Source organism: Arachis ipaensis, chromosome B9 (genome assembly GCF_059453495.1).
Source record: "Arachis ipaensis isolate K30076 ecotype BB chromosome B9, ASM5945349v1, whole genome shotgun sequence".
Lineage (NCBI taxonomy): Eukaryota > Viridiplantae > Streptophyta > Magnoliopsida > Fabales > Fabaceae > Arachis > Arachis ipaensis.
In genome coordinates, this window is record NC_142444.1 from 77,606,602 (window position 1) to 77,624,026 (window position 17,425).

The 17,425-nt window shown below is 40.2% G+C and overlaps 1 non-coding gene across 1 annotated transcript; it reads right to left on the minus strand.

The window, feature by feature from the left end:
* Positions 1-424: 424 nt before the first annotated feature.
* LOC148545098 (small nucleolar RNA R71) lies at positions 425-532 on the minus strand. Its single transcript, XR_015901363.1, has one exon. It is a non-coding gene; the product is annotated as a small nucleolar RNA R71 (small nucleolar RNA).
* Between the last annotated feature and the right edge of the window lie 16,893 nt (positions 533-17,425).

Sequence of the window (17,425 nt, forward strand, 5' to 3'; positions counted from 1 at the left end):
TTCAGAAATTTTCAAACAGGCAGAGGAGATGGCAGCCGAAAATAATAATAATATAAGGAAGATGCTTGGTGACTTTACTGCACCTAATTCCAATTTACATGGAAGAAGCATCTCCATTCCTGCCATTGGAGCAAACAACTTTGAGCTGAAACCTCAATTAGTTTCTCTGATGCAGCAGAACTGCAAGTTTCATGGACTTCCATCTGAAGATCCTTTTCAGTTCTTAACTGAATTCTTGCAGATATGTGATACTGTTAAGACTAATGGAATAGATCCTGAAGTCTACAGGCTCATGCTTTTCCCTTTTGCTGTAAGAGACAGAGCTAGATTATGGTTGGATTCTCAACCTAAAGATAGCCTGAACTCTTGGGATAAGCTGGTCACGGCTTTCTTAGCCAAGTACTTTCCTCCTCAAAAGCTGAGCAAGCTTAGAGCGGATGTTCAAACCTTCAGACAGAAAGAAGGTGAATCCCTCTATGAAGCTTGGGAAAGATACAAACAGTTGACCAAAAAGTGTCCTTCTGACATGCTTTCAGAATGGACCATCCTGGATATATTCTATGATGGTTTATCTGAGTTATCAAAGATGTCATTGGATACTTCTACAGGTGGATCCATTCACCTAAAGAAAACGCCTGCAGAAGCTCAAGAACTCATTGACATGGTTGCTAATAACCAGTTCATGTACACTTCTGAAAGGAATCCTGTGAGCAATGGGACGCCTATGAAGAAGGGAGTTCTTGAGGTTGATACTCTGAATGCCATATTGGCTCAGAATAAAATATTGACTCAGCAAGTCAATATGATTTCTCAGAGTCTGCATGGAATGCAAGCTGCATCCAACAGCACTCAAGAGGCATCTTCTGAAGAAGAAGCCTATGATCCTGAGAACCCTGCAATAGCAGAGGTAAATTACTTAGGTGAACCTTATGGAAACACCTATAACTCAACATGGAGAAATCATCCAAATTTCTCATGGAAGGATCAAAAGCCCCAACAAGGCTTTAATAATGGTGGAAGAAACAGGTTTAGCAATAGCAAACCTTTTCCATCATCAACTCAGCAACAGACAGAGAACTCTGAACAAAATGCTTCTAATTTAGCAAATCTAGTCTCTGATCTATCTAAGGCCACTGTAAGTTTCATGAATGAAACAAGGTCTTCCATTAGAAATCTGGAAGCACAAGTGGGCCAGCTGAGTAAAAGGATCACTGAAATCCCTCCTAGTACTCTCCCAAGCAATACAGAAGAGAACCCAAAAGGAGAGTGCAAGGCCATTGACATAAGCGCCATGGCCGAACCTGTAAGGAGAGGAGAGGACGTGAATCCCAAGGAGGAAGACCTCTTGGGATGTCCAGTGATCAATAAGGAGCTTCCCTCTGAGGAACCAAAGGACTCTGGGGCTCAGCTAGAGACCATAGAGATTCCATTGAACCTCCTTATGCCCTTCATGAGCTCTGATGAGTATTCCTCTTCTGAAGAGAATGAGGATGTTACTGAAGAGCAAACTGCCAAGTTTCTTGGTGCAATCATGAAGCTGAATGCCAAATTATTTGGCATTGATACTTGGGAAGTTGAACCTCCCTTGTTCATCAATGAACTAAGTGATCTGGATCAACTGACATTGCCTCAGAAGAGACAGGATCCTGGAAAGTTCATAATACCATGTACCATAGGCACCATGATCTTTAAGGCTCTGTGTGACCTTGGTTCAGGAATAAACCTCATGCCCCTCTCTGTAATAGAGAAACTGGGAATCTATGGGGTGCAAGCTGCTAAAATCTCATTAGAGATGGCAGACAGCTCTAGAAAACAGGCTTATGGACAAGTAGAGGACGTGTTAGTAAAGGTTGAAGGCCTTTACATCCCTGCTGATTTCATAGTCCTGGATACTGGAAAGGAAGAGGATGAATCCATCATCCTAGGAAGACCTTTCCTGGCCACAACAAGAGCTGTGATTAATGTTGACAGAGGTGAAATATGCCTTCAATGGAATGAGAACTCCCTTGTGTTTAAAACTCAAGGATCTCCCTCTGCAACCATGGGGAGGAAGCAGAAAAAGCTTCTCTCCAAGCAGAGTCAACCAGAGCCCCCGCAGTCAAACTCTAAGTTTGGTATTGGGAGGCCACAACCAAACTCTAAGTTTGGTGTTGAACTCCCATATCCAAACTCTAAGTTTGGTGTTGGAGAGTCTCAACAAAGCTCTGCACATCTGTGAGGCTCCATGAGAGCCCACTGTCAAGCTATTGACATTAAAGAAGCGCTTGTTGGGAGGCAACCCAATGTTTATCTAATTCTTATTTTTATTGTTTTTCATGTTTTCTTAGGTTCATGATCATGTGGAGTCACAAAATATGCAAAAAATTCAAAAACGGAATCAAAAACAGCAGAAGAAAAATCACACCCTGGAGGAGCATCTGTCTGGCGTTCAAATGCCAGAACAGAGCATAGTTCTGGCGCTGAACGCCCAGAATGGGAGCATCCTGGCGCTGAACGCCCAGAACAAGCATGGTTCTGGCGGCCAGAAATGGCAGCAAATGGGCGTTGAACGCCCAAAATGGGCACCAACCTGGCGCTGAACGCCCAGAGTTGTGTGCAAAGGCATTTTGCATGCCTAAATTGGTGCAGGGATGTAAATGCCTTGACACCTCAAGATCTGTGGACCTCACAGGATCACCTCAGGATCTGTGGACCCCACAGGATCCCCACCTACCTCCACTCACTCTCTTCTCTCTTCTCAATCATCCTCTATTTATTCCCATTAAACACTCTTCCCTATTAACTCTTTACCACTCACATCCAAACACCCACTTTCCTTCAAAATTCAACATCTCTTTCCCACCCAATCCCACCCATATGGCCGAATACACATCTCCCTCCATCTCCTCCATATCTTCTTCTAATTCTTCTATTCTTTCTTCTTTTGCTCGAGGGCGAGCAACATTCTAAGTTTGGTGTGGTAAAAAGCATAGCTTTTTTGTTTTTTTCCATAACCATTGATGGCACCTAAGGCCAGAGAAGCCTCTAGAAAGAGGAAAGGGAAGACAAAAGCTTCCATCAAGGGTCTATAGCTCAGTGGTAGAACATTTTACTACAAATCAAGAGATCCCTGAGATACCTCAGGGGATACATTTTCTTCCACACAATTATTGGAAGCAACTAAGGGTGGAACATCAAGAGCACTCCATCATCCTTCATGAAATCAGAGAAGATCTAAAAGCAATGAAGGAGGAGCAGCAAAGACAAGGAAGAGACATAGAAGAGCTCAAGGACATCACTAAGGTGGACTCATTCCTTGTTCTTACTTTCTCTGTTTTTCATTTTCTATGTTATGTGCCTATCTATGTTTGTGTCTTCATTACATGATCATTAGTAGTAGTAATTATGTCTTAAAGTTATAAATGTCCTATGAATCCATCACCTCTCTTAAATAAAAACTGTTTTAAATCAAAAGAACAAGAAGTACATGAGTTTTGAATTTATCCTTGAGCTTAGCTTAATTATATTGATGTGGTGACAATGCTTCTTGTTTTCTGAATGTATGCTTGAACAGTGCATATGTCTTTTGAAGTTGTTGTTTAAGAATGTTAAATATGTTGGCTCTTGAAAGAATGATGACTAGGAGACATGTTATTTGATAATCTGAAAAATCATAAAAATGATTCTTGAAGCAAGAAAAAGCAGCAAAGAACAAAGCTTGCAGAAAAAAAAAATAGGCGAAAAAAAAAAACAAAAATAGAAAGAAAAAGAAAAAGCAAGCAGAAAAAGCCAATAACCCTTAAAACCAAAAGGCAAGGGCAAATAAAAAGGATCCCAAGGCTTTGAGCATCAGTGGATAGGAGGGCCTAAAGGAATAAAATCCTGGTCTAAGCGGCTAAACCAAGCTGTCCCTAACCATGTGCTTGTGGCGTGTAGGTGTCAAGTGAAAACTTGAGACTAAGCGGTTAAAGTCAAGGTCCAAAGCAAAAAAAGAGTGTGCTTAAGAACCCTGGACACCTCTAATTGGGGACTTTAGCAAAGCTGAGTCACAATCTGAAAAGGTTCACCCAATTATGTGTTTGTGGCATTTATGTATCCAGTGGTAATACTGGAAAACAAAGTGCTTAGGGCCACGGCCAAGACTCATAAAGAAGCTGTGTTCAAGAATCATCATACTGAACTAGGAGAGCCAATAACACTATTCGAAATCTGAAGTTCCTATAGATGCCAATCATTCTGAACCTCAATGGATAAAGTGAGATGCGAAAACTATTCAAGAGGCAAAAAGCTATAAGTCCCGCTCATATGATTGAAGCTCTGTTTCATTGATAGTTTGGAATTTATAGTATATTCTATTCTTTTTATCCTATTTTGATTTTCAGTTGCTTGGGGACAAGCAACAATTTAAGTTTGGTGTTGTGATGAGCGGATAATTTATACGCTTTTTGACATTGTTTTTAGTATGTTTTTAGTAGGATCTAGTTACTTTTAGGGATGTTTTCATAAGTTTTTATGTTAAATTCACATTTCTGGACTTTACTATGAGTTTGTATGTTTTTCTGTGATTTTAGGTATTTTCTGGCTGAAATTGAGGGACTTGAGCAAAAATCAGATTCAGAGGTTGAAAAAGGACTGCTGATGCTGTTGGATTCTGACCTCCCTGCACTCAAAGTGGATTTTCTAGAGCTACAGAACTCGAAATGGCGCGCTTCCAATTGAATTGGAAAGTAGACATCCAGAGCTTTCCAGAAATATATAATAGTCCATACTTTGGCCAAGAATTGACGACGTAAACTGGCGTTCAACGCCAGCCTTCTGCCCAAATCTGGCGTCCAGCGCCAGAAAAGGATCTAAAACCAGAGTTGAACGCCCAAACTGGCATAGAAACTGGTGTTCAACTCCACAAATGGCCTCTGCACGTGCTACACTTAAGCTCAGCCCAAACACACACCAAGTGGGCCCCGGAAGTGGATTTATGCATCAATTACTTACTCATGTAAACCCTAGTGACTAGTTTATTATAAATAGGACCTTTTACTATTGTATTAGGCATCTTTTGATCATCTTAGGATCTTAGGATCATCTTGGAACGCATTGTTCTTAGATCAAGGGGGCTGGCCATCTCGGCCATGCCTGGACCTTCACTTATGTATTTTCATACGGTAGAGTTTCTACACTCCATAGATTAAGATGTGGAGCTCTGCTGTTCCTCAAAGATTAATGCAAGTACTACTGTTTTCTATTCAATTCATCTTATTTCGCTTCTAAGATATCCATTCGCACCCAAGAACGTGATGAAGGTGATGATTATGTGTGACGCTCATCATCCATCTCCCTTATGAACGCGTGCCTGACAAACACTTCTGTTCTACATGAAATAAGCTAGAATGAATATCTCTTAGATCTCCTAACCGGAATCTTCGTGGCGTAAGCTAGAATGATGGCGGCATTCAAGAGAATCCGGAAAGTCTAAACCTTGTCTGTGGTATTCCGAGTAGGATTCAATGACTGAATGACTGTGACGAGCTTCAAACTCGCGAGTGCTGGGCGTTAGTGACAGACGCAAAAGGAGGGAATCCTATTCCAGCATGATCGAGAACCGACAGATGATTGGCCGTGCTGTGACAGAGCATGTGAGCATATCTTTCACTAAGAGGAGGGGATGTAGCCACTGACAACGGTGATGCCCTTGCATAGAGCCAGCCATGGAAAGGAGTAAGACTGATTGGATGAAGATAGCAGGAAAGCAGAGGTTCAGAGGAACGAAAGCATCTCCATTCGCTTATCTGAAATTTTCACCAATGAATTACATAAGTATTTCTATCCCTATTTTATTATATTATTTTCGAAAACCACATAACCATTTATATCTGCCTGACTGAAATCTACAAGGTGACCATAGCTTGCTTCATACCAACAATCTCCGTGGGATTCGACCCTTACTCACGTAAGGTATTACTTGGACGACCCAGTGCACTTGCTGGTTAGTTGTATCGAAGTTGTGACAAATTATGAGTGTGTAATCATGATTACGCGCACCAAGTTGCTCACGTTGCCAGGATTTGTTCGAGCCTGGAGATCACAATTTCATGCACCAACGTCCAGTGACCAATAAGGAGCTTCCCTCTGAGGAACCAAAGGACTCTGAGGCTCATCTAGAGACCATAGAGATTCCATTGAACCTCCTTATGCCCTTCATGAGCTCTGATGAGTATTCCTCTTCTGAAGAGAATGAGGATGTTACTGAAGAGCAAACAGCCAAGTTTCTTGGTGCAATCATGAAGCTGAATGCCGAATTATTTGGCATTGATACTTGGGAAGTTGAACCTCCCTTGTTCATCAATGAACTAAGTGATCTAGATCAACTGACATTGCTTCAGAAGAGACAGGATCCTGGAAAGTTCATAATACCTTGTACTATAGGCACCATGATTTTTAAGGCTCTGTGTGACCTTGGTTCAGGGATAAACCTCATGCCCCTCTCTGTAATAGAGAAACTGGGAATCTATGGGGTGCAAGCTACTAAAATCTCATTAGAAATGGCAGACAATTCAAGAAAACAGGCTTATGGAAAAGTTGAGGACGTGTTAGTAAAGGTTGAAGGCCTTTACGTCCCTGCTGATTTCATAGTCCTAGATACTTGAAAGGAAGAGGATGAATCTATCATCCTAGGAAGACCTTTCCTAGCCACAGCAAGAGCTGTGATTGATGTTGATAGAGGTGAACTAGTCCTTCAATGGAATGAGGACTCCCTTGTGTTTAAAACTCAAGGATCTCCCTCTGCAACCATGAAGAGGAAGCATGAAAAGCTTCTCTCAAAATAGAGTCAACCAGAGCCCCCACAATCAAACTCTAAGTTTGGTGTTGGAGAGTCTCAACAATGCTCTGAACATCTGTGAGGCTCCATGAGAGCCCACTGTCAAGCTATTGACATTAAAGAAGCGCTTGTTGGGAGGCAACCCAATTTTTATTTATCTAACTATATTTTTCTTAGTTATATGTCTTTATAGGTTCATGATCATGTGGAGTCACAAAATAAATATAAAAATTGAAAACGGAATCAAAAACAGCAGAAGAAAAATCACACCCTGGAGGAAGCATCTCCCTGGCGTTCAACGCCAGAACAGAGAATGGTTCTGGCGCTGAACGCCCAAAATGGGCAGCATCCTGGTGCTGAACGCCCAGAACAAGCATGGTTTTGGCGTTCAACGCCAGAAATGGCAACAAATGGGCGTTGAACGCCCAAAATGGGCACCAACCTGGCGCTGAACGCCCAGAGTTGTGTGCAAGGGCATTTTGCATGCCTAAATTGGTGCAGGGATGTAAATGCCTTGACACCTCAAGATCTGTGGACCCCACAGGATCATCTCAGGATCTGTGGTCCCCACAGGATCCCCACCCACCTCACCCTCTCTCTCTCCATTCATGACCATCCCTTCTGTTAACCCTTTACCACTCACATCCATACACCTATTGACCTTCAAAATTCAACATCTCTTCCCCACCCAATCACACCCATATGGCCGAATACACACCTCCCTCCATCTCCTCCATATCTTCTTCTTCTTCTTCTATTCCTTCTTCTTTTGCTCGAGGGCGAGCAACATTCTAAGTTTGGTGTGGTAAAAGCATAGATTTTTTTTTTGTTTTTTTCCTTCTTTTTCATTTTCTTATGGGTGTTAAAGTGAGGATTACTTTTGCATTAATGAGTTGAATTGTATTAATTGCTCTTCCTTGCAATATGTGGTATACTATGATGATTAATAATGCTTTGTGGAATGTTACATCGTCACACTTCCTTTATTTTTGTCATAAAAAGGGATGCACACCAAGTGTTTGATGAAAGGCATAGATGACTTTTTGAGGTTAAATTTGACTTAGTGTGTCTCATTTAGTGTCCTTTCTCATTCACTTGCTTATTCACATGCGCATTGAGCTTACTACTCTTCTTGCTTCATTTCCACATGCTCATCCCTTAACACTTAATTCTTGTTATTGATGTTGAAAGTGTATGCTTCTCATGCTTCTTGTTTGCATGCCTATATCACCCCTACATCACATGCTAGTGATTGGCCACGGTATTCATTATTGCCTTAGTTACATGTTGCAGCTGTCATGTATCTAAGTCACTTATTCTCTTATGCTTTATCGCTTGCGTGATTATTATTTCTTGGTTCTTTTTTGAGTTTAATCTCATCACCTTTCCCTCTTTTCTAGGATAATTATCAAGAGAGACCAACAAAAGGTGTCCAAAAAGGCACCTCCCCGGTCTACTAGTAAAGCACACCAAGCGCCTAGAGCCAAGCCCGTCCTCAATAAGACAAGGAGCGTTGCTAACATTGATGTTTTGGAAAAGGACAACCCGGCGAGGGATCTGAACAAGTTCCCCAACCACTATTGCAAACTTGTCTACCCCATGATCAAAGAAAGGAGCTATCATGCGGAGCCTCTTCTAGCCCCACCGGCTCATGTCATTCCGCTTATGATGCCCCGCATCGAGCGGCGGCAATAGAAGTTCCTATTGAGGAAGCCATGTGAAGCAAACTTGTCCTGGGTGGTCGAATTTTACACCAATTACCACTCATCATCCCTTACATCGGTATTTGTACGCCGAAGACAAGTTTCCGTCACAGAGGAGGCCATTCAAAGTGTGCTTAAGACCGGACCTTTAGCGGAAGGGGTTGATGCATATCAAGAGATTTTGTCGGCACGATGCGAATATGGGTTTGACTGGGATGCCATCCTCAGGGTTATTGCCATACCCGAATCATTCTGGATTCGGGGAAGGATGAGACCCCGGCCCAAGGGCATCACCGCACGTTTTCTCACCAGGGAGGCTCAGGCATGGGCCCAAATTCTAGACCATTATGTGCTTCCAAGCACCCATGGCTCATCTATCACTGCCGAGTTAGCCTTGTTTGTTTGGTGTGTCCTCACAGAGAGACCGGTGCATACCCCCTGTCTCATTCGCCAAGCTATGGGCCGCATCCACGCTAAAGGAAACCTACCCTTCCCCTCTTTGGTGACCGACTTAGTTGTCGCAGCCAGTGTCCCCCGAGAGACTAAGGATCGGAGGGCCATGATCCCAATAGACGGCGATGTTGTTCCAACCGGGAGATACATCAACCCTCCGGTGGACACCGAGGATCCAAATTTATCCATCCCCATGAGCACTCCCACCACTTCAACCGCACCACCAAAATCATCCATGCAATGCATAGAGGACCTCCACAAGAAGCTCAATCGTTATGAATGGCGAAACCAACGCCGATACACTTTTGTCAAGAAGCTTCTAAGTTGCCTAGCACCACCTATGGAAGAACCGGAAATTTCCACGTCCACCGGCACCAATAATGAAGATAGCAATAATGGAGAAGATGGTGGACACTCGAAAGCCGATCAACCACTACGTCTCACTCAAGGCACGGAGGACCGTGCCAACTTCTAAGTGTGGGGAGGTCGGTCAGCCGACCGGTCTCCATAGGTAACACCCGAATAAATTTTGAATCTCTTTTGTTAACTAGGATAGATTGCATGATTAAGTTTTTTCATTTTTTTTTTGACATCCTTTGCATGATTGTTATATCTTAATAAGTCCACTTGGCTAGAGTAATGACTTCTTTCTTAAGAAACTAGAATTTTAGGATAACCATACCAATTTTGAAAATTTTGAGAATTTTTTATGCTAAACTTGTTTGAAGAATGTAATTTGGAACATGGATTTTGAGCCAAGAACACAAGCAAGTGAGTTTTGAGCCTAATTGCGTGGCTACATCTTCTAGCCACTTACCTTCCTTCTTGTGTGCATTGTTCTCTCTCTACGATTGTGATCTTTAATTTGTTTGACTCTATATGTCCATTGTTATACGTATGAATGCATGTACATGATTGAGGCCGTCAATTCACTTACCCACTTACCCAAATGACCTTACCTTATAACAACCTTTGCAACCAACTTTGAGCCTGCGCTTAACCCACTTATTCTTAATGTTAGCACATTACAAGCCAATGGTGGAAAACCATGAATGTCCCTATTTGAATCCTTGAATAGCTTAGGCTTGAGTGTGTGTGTCATTTAAGTGTGGGAAAACCGGGGGAGGGGGGACATTGGTTGAGGTAAGAGCATGTTGTTGATTTTGTTGAAAATATTGGGAAGAGGATACACACTCATGTGTTGACCAAATGTGTAGACCATATGCATTGAAAAAAAGAAGAAAAAAATGGAGAAAACAAAGAAGAGACAAAACAAAAAGGGAAAATAATATAATAATAAAAAAAAAGAAAAGAAACAAACAAAGCAAGAAAAGAAAAGAAGAAAAAAAAAAGAGGGGGACAAAATGCCCTAAAGTAAGACTTAAAGGTAAATCAATGCATATTTATAACGATCAAAAGTAAATGCATGAGTATGTGAAAGAGTGAGGAATGGGTAGTTAGGTTAGTACATAATTGTATAGGATGTTATATAGGCTAGGTGGGGAGCTTAAGTTAATCAAAGGATTCAATTTTTAGCCACTTAGCCAAATATATAACCCTACCTTAACCCTAACCCTATTACAACCTAAGGAAAGACCTCATGATATATGTATGCATGCATAGAGCAATTGTTGATTGTTAGAGGAAAAACAAATTTTGGAAGAGCTTGAAATAGGGGAGGATTGAGTGATCAACCATATACACCGAGCGAACAGAGTGCAAACACTTCCGGTGAGGGGTTCGAACTTCAATACCTTGTTCCCGGCTCTCACGAGCGTTTTTCATGCAAGCTACGCATATTTCACTTTGATTACTAGAGTTGGTAGAGTTCATACATTGCCCATCATCTTACCCTATGTGCATATATATATTCTAGGAAGATTGAATTGCTTTTAACCAAGTAGATAGTAGCATACACCCTAGTTGCATTCATGAAAGTAGATTGCATCCCGTGAGTCTCATTCTCTTGTGATCCCTTGATCTTTTGCTTTTCTTTAGCATGAGGACATGCTATAGTTTAAGTGTGGGGAGGTTGATAAACCCCTTTTTTAGGGTTTATCATGTATAGATTTTAAAGGTTTTATCAATGATCTTCCACACTTATTCATATAAAAATGCATGATTTTGTGTTCCTTCCTAAATTTTGCCTCATAGATGAAAACATGCTTCTTGGATGAAAAAATGGCTAAGAGGGATGAAGGAAGCATGCATGAATGGAAGGAGCATGGAATAAACTAGAGTTTTGAAATTTGGGCATGGCTGCGCACGCGCACCGTACGCGTATGCGCAGATGTGCACCCCCAGAGCCAGCGCAGTGGAGCCGAACGAGAAGCCAGCACATTTATATGGTTGGGCCAGAAATCCTTCGATGCGCGCACACTCGCAAAAAGCCCCAGGGACGCGTACGTGCACTGTGCACGTAAGCGCCGATAGCTGCACGTGATTTTTTAAGAAGAAAACGTGGCCAGCAATTTTAGGCAAGGGAAGGCCCTTTTTTGGGGCAGAATTCTGACGGGAAAAGCATAAGAAGACCAAGGATTAAGGGAATTGAGACAATTAGATATAATTCTAGATATTTTTGGTAGTTAGTTACATTTTGGCTTTTAGAGAGAGAAACTCCAACTTCTCTCTATGATTTTACTTTCTCTATTGCAATTCTCCTTTGAATTCTTGGTGAGATCCATTACTAATTCACTTTTACTTTGATACAAGTTGTAGATCTACTCTTCTTCTACTCTCAATTAGTATTCCTTTGATTCAATCTCTTAGATCTAGATTTTCTGACTTTGTTACTTTGAATTTTGATTAATGAATTGAGGAATTTCATTCAATTGCTTGATTGTTGAGGATTGCTTGGATTAGATAGCTTTAATTCAATTCTTTTCTCTCAATTTCATCATGTCTTCTTTGATTGCCTACCAATTGTTTGTGAAAATGACAACCCTATCTATGGAGTAGATTTCCCTTACTTGGCTTAGGGGTTGAGTTATTGGAGACACTTGAGTAGTGGATATCAATTGTTGATTAGGAATTGAGAATTGCTAACTAACTTGGAGTGGACTAAAGCTAGACTTCCTTAGGGTAAGACTAAGACTTGTGACTCAAGTTAGTTACTTTCACTTGACTTTCCTCCATTATTAGAGGGATAACTAAGTGAAGCAATAATTAATTCTTATCACAATTGAAGGAAACTACAATGATGGAACTTCCAATACTCACCCTTGGCCAAGGCTTTTATCTCAATTAATTGTTGTCTACTTTTGTTAGTTTGAATTCTTACACCAACTCTCAAAACCACCAAAGACTTCCTAATCAATGATGTGCATTCTAAGGCAATTCCTTGGGAGAACGACTCGGGATCAATACTCTCGGTCATAGATTTTAGAATTGTTTGATGCGATATTTGCATGTTGGTTAGACTATAGTCACGATCGAAATCATTGTTAATTTCTAATCCAGCATGAGAATATTACGTTCATCACCTACCAGCTGAAGGTAGCAACCCGGAGAGTCGCCATACTCCCTTGCTCATCTTCGGATGCACCGAGGACGGTGCAAACTTTTAAGTGTGGGGAGGTCGTCCGACCAATCGGTGTTTTGGGGATGAAAATTTCTAATCCCAACACTTTTGCATTTCATTCTTAGGTCCTTTAGGATTTTAGTGGCATTCTCTTGTTTTGCATATATATATATATATATATATATATATATATATAATAAGCTTAGTCGAAATAATAAAATTTTTCAAGAAATTTATCTATAAGGCATCCCAATTAATTGAAAAAAAAAATTTTTTTAGAACTTGCTTGAATTACATATATTGTGGAACATGATTTTTGAGCTAAGAAAACAAGCATGTGAGAATTGAGCCTAATTTTGTGGTTACATCATACAACCACTTATTTTCATTCTTGTGTGCATTATTCTCTTTCTATGATTGTAATCTTTGATTTGTTTAATTCTTTATGTCCATTATTTTGTGTATACATGCACTTATATGATTGAGGCCATTGTTTCAAATAGCTCACTTACCCAAATAGCCTTACCTTTTATCTTCCATTGTTAACCAACTTTGAGCCGCTGCTAAACCCATTTGTTCTCAATTTTAGCATATTACAAGCCCTGAATGAAAAACAATAAACGTCCCTTGTTTGGATCTTTGATTAGCTTAGGCTAGTGAGAGTGTTTATCATTTAATTTTGGGGAAGTTGGGAACATTAGGTAGAGATAAAAGTGTATTTTGTGGTTTTGTTTAAAATCATGGGAATGGGTACATATTCATGTATCAATTATGTTTATACCATATGCATTGATGCTTTTGTGTATATTTTAGTTTAAAAAAAATTGAGAAAAACAAAAAAGAAAAGTAATAAAAAGGGGACAAAATGCCCCAAAGTAAAGTTCAATAAAAATCAATGCATATGTGTGGTGATCAAGGAGAGAATGCATGAGTGTGTGAAAAAGTGAAGAATGGGTAGGTAAGTTAGCTTTGAAATTATATAGGTTGTTATATAGGTTAGGTGCGAAGTTTATGTTAATCAAAGATTCAAATCTCAAGCTCACTTGACCATATGCATCCTTACCTTGACCGTAGCCCCATTACAAGTTTACAACCTATGGGAAGTCCTCATGATATTTGAATGTATGCATGAAATAGTTGTTGATTGTTAGATGAAAAACAAATCATGGAAAGCATGATTAGGGGAGAATTGAGTGAATCAACCCCATACACTTGAGTGACTAGAGCGGATACACATGCGGTGAGGGTTTGATCGCTCAATTACTTGCTTCCACCTATGATCATCTTTTCTTGCAAGTTTGTCAAATCTTTTCAATAATTTAATTCAATTGTGGATTTTCTTTGATTGCTAGTGCTTTAGCCCTTGTACTTGTATATGCTTTCTTGGGAATTGATTTATTTTGACCAAGTACTTGCATTTGATTAGATATATCATATAGGTATTTGCATTTAGGTAGTTTACATTGAATAAATGTTGATACCCTTTGTTTCATTCTTGAGTTTAGCATGAGGACATGCTTGGTTTAAGTGTGGGGAGGTTTGATAAACCCCAATTTTGTGGTTTATCTTGTGCTTATTTTGGGGGATTTTATCACCTTTTCCCACATTTATTCAATGAAATAGCATGGTTTTGTAATTCTCCCTTAAATTGTGCTTAAGTGTAAAAACATGCTTTTTATGCCCTTAAACTAGTGATTGTAATTCAATTTAATTCCATTCGATGCCTTGATGTATTTGTTGAGTGATTTTAGGTTCATAAGGCAAGTATCGGATGGAAGAAATGAAGAGAAAAGCATGCAAAGTGGAGAATTCATGAAGAAATGAGTTTTTGGAGAATTGAGGGCCACGTGCACGCGTCATGCACGCGCATGCGTCATGCACGCGTACACGTTCATTGAAGATTTACATGCCACGCGCACGCGTCACTCACGCGTACACGTGAATAGAAGTTTTGGCCAGCGACGTGCACGCATCACACACGCGTACGTGTGATGCTCGGCACGTGACCCACTTAAAGTGAAATCGCTGGGGGCAATTTCTGAGCTGCCCATGCCCAAATCCAACTCGTTTCTGAGGGTATTTCATGTAGAATTAAAGCTTGAGCAAAGGGGGAGCACTTAGTTGTAGAATAGCATCATGTAGTTTAGTTTCTAGAGACAGAAGCTCCCTCTTCTCTTTGGAATTAGGGTTCTTAGGCTTATTTCCATCTTAGATCTAGGTTTTGATTATTGTTCTCATCTTGTTTTCTTTACAATTTCATGTTTTTACACTTTGATTCTCTTAGTTTTCATGTTAATTTCCCTTTTATGCCTCTTTTATGTCAATGAACTCTTGTTTGATTTGGTTTACATTTAAAGAAATTTGATGTTTGATGTTTCTTTTATTGATGATTTGAGTTGTGAATTTACTTTTTTTGCAATTGGTAGTTGTTAGAGTTTATTCTTCCTTGCAATTTATTATGCTTTCCTTGTATGTGATGACAAGTCATCTTAGCCTAGTTTCATTAGTCTTTTTCTTTTGTTTTCATTAGAATTATGCACTTTCTTGAGCTACAAGCAAGCTAGTTGAGTAGATTTTCATGCTTCCCTTGATTGAATCAACCATGTATGAATTCATGCCATTTCATGAGGTTTTATGCTATATTTGTTGCATATTATGAAAGAATGAATATCTCATGATTTTGAGCATAGCTTTGATGTGTTTGGTTGATTAATGATAGGTGAAGAAAGCTTGGAGAAAGGTTGAAGCAAGAAGGAATGGCTAGGAGTGAAGAGAGGACAATGGAATAAGTGAAATTGAACCAGGAAGCAAAAAGCTGGACCTAAAGTTAGCATCAAACTTTTGCACAAATTTTTGGTTGAAAAGTTAGCCCCAACGTTAGCCCCCTAACTTGGAGGCTAACGTTGGAACTTGAAAATTCTCCCCTGGGCTCCAAAAGTTTGCGCCAACGTTAGCCCCCTAACTTTGAGGCTAACGTTGGCACATGAATTTATCCCCTGGGCACCAAAAGTTTGCGCCAACGTTAGCCCCCTAACTTTGAGGCTAACGTTGGCATGAGAAACTCCTCCCTGGCCACCTAACGTTTGCGCCAACGTTAGACCCCTAACTTGGAGGCTAACGTTGGCACATGAAAATACAAGGGAGAGGAGCAAAAGTTTGCGCCAACGTTAGACCCCTAACTTGGAGGCTAACGTTGGCGCCATGAGTGCACTAGAAAGGGCCAACGTTGGAGCCAAAGTTAGACCCCTAACTTTGGCACCAACGTTGGTATCAGCAAATTGTGCTAGCTGATATGAAAAGTTGGAGCCAAAGTTAGACCCCTAACTTTGGCTCAAACTTTTACTCCAACTTTTGCAAAACTCCAACCCGGTTCAATTGGTTCACTTTGGTTCTTCTTCAAACTCCAAGAGCAATCAACCAAGGCTTCTTTCAACCCAATTCCACCAAGAGCAAAGGCCCAACTCAAGGCTTGAAGATCATTGGAAGAAAGTGTATAAATAGGATAGAATTCAAGTCATAATGGAGCTTTTTCCGGAAGAGTTTTTCCTTTGAATTTTCATAGCTTTTGGCATAAAGTGATCTTTAATTTCTTTGTTTTCATTGCTTTTAATTTCAATTACACTTGTCTTGGATCTTGGATTGGAGAATTGAAGAAATTCTGTTTCAATCTCAATCTTGGATCTCTCTGTTTCTTGACTGTTAATTGAATTTCTTTTCCGGTTAATTGCTCTTCATCTATTCTCTTTGCAATTTACAATTCCCTTGCAATTGTTTTCATTGGATCTAGGAAGGCATTGAGATCTAGACTTAGTTTTCTAGTCTCTGGGTCCTGAGATCCAAATCTCCAATTTACATTCTGTTTCTTGCTTTCCATGTTCATTTACTTTTCTGCTATAAGATACGATCCAATCCCAAATCCCTTTTACTCTTCTGTTTGATGCAATTTAACTTTTCCTTGTTTAATTTCTGCAAATCCACGTCCCAATCCCCTTTACATTTCAAGCAATTTACATTCCTTGCACTTTAAGATTCCGCAATTTACATTTCTTGCACTCTAAGTTTCTGCCATTTAATTTCTTGTTCCTTAAGATTCAGCAATTTAATTTCCTGCTCTCTTTACTTTCATGCAATTTACATTCTGCAAATCACAAATCATCCAACCAACACTCGATTCGCTTGACTAAATCATCCACTAAACTAAAATTGCTCAATCCTTCAATCCCTGTGGGATCGACCTCACTCCCGTGAGTTTTTATTACTTGATGCGACCCGGTACACTTGCCGGTTAGATTTGTGTGTTTTGGGAGAAATTAATTTTTCACCAAAATACTCATCAAGTTTTTGGCGCCGTTGCCGGGGATTGATTAGATTGACAATGATTAAGCGAGGTGGTGATCTAGATCAAGCACTTTTTCTTTATTTTTCTCTAATTTTGACTAACCCACTAACTGTTTGATTTTTTGCTTAAACTAACTAACACTTCAATCTGGCAGTAAATTGAAGTGTCATTGGTTTTGTGCATTTCTCATGCTCTGCTTGTATGTCAGGTACAAGAAGAACCATACCCAATTTTCATGAACAAGACGAAAGAACTCTCAGGAGGTTAAGAAGAGCTGAAAGAGGGAAAAATATTGTTGGAGAAGAGGAATCAGACGAAGAATTCCAAGAGATGGAGGAACATTTAACCAATCCACCAGGTGGAGAAGACAACAACAATGGCAACCCACCCCAGAGGAGAGTTTTGGCTTCCTATACCTTTGCAAATCCTAGACATTGTGGGAGCAGCATCTTGGCTCCAAATGTCAATGCTAACAATTTTGAACTCAAGCCACAACTCATTACTTTGGTTCAGAACAATTGCTCTTTTGGTGGAGGACCACTTGAGGATCCACACCAACATTTATCCACTTTCTTGAGGATATGCAACACTGTCAAAACTAATGGAGTGCCCCC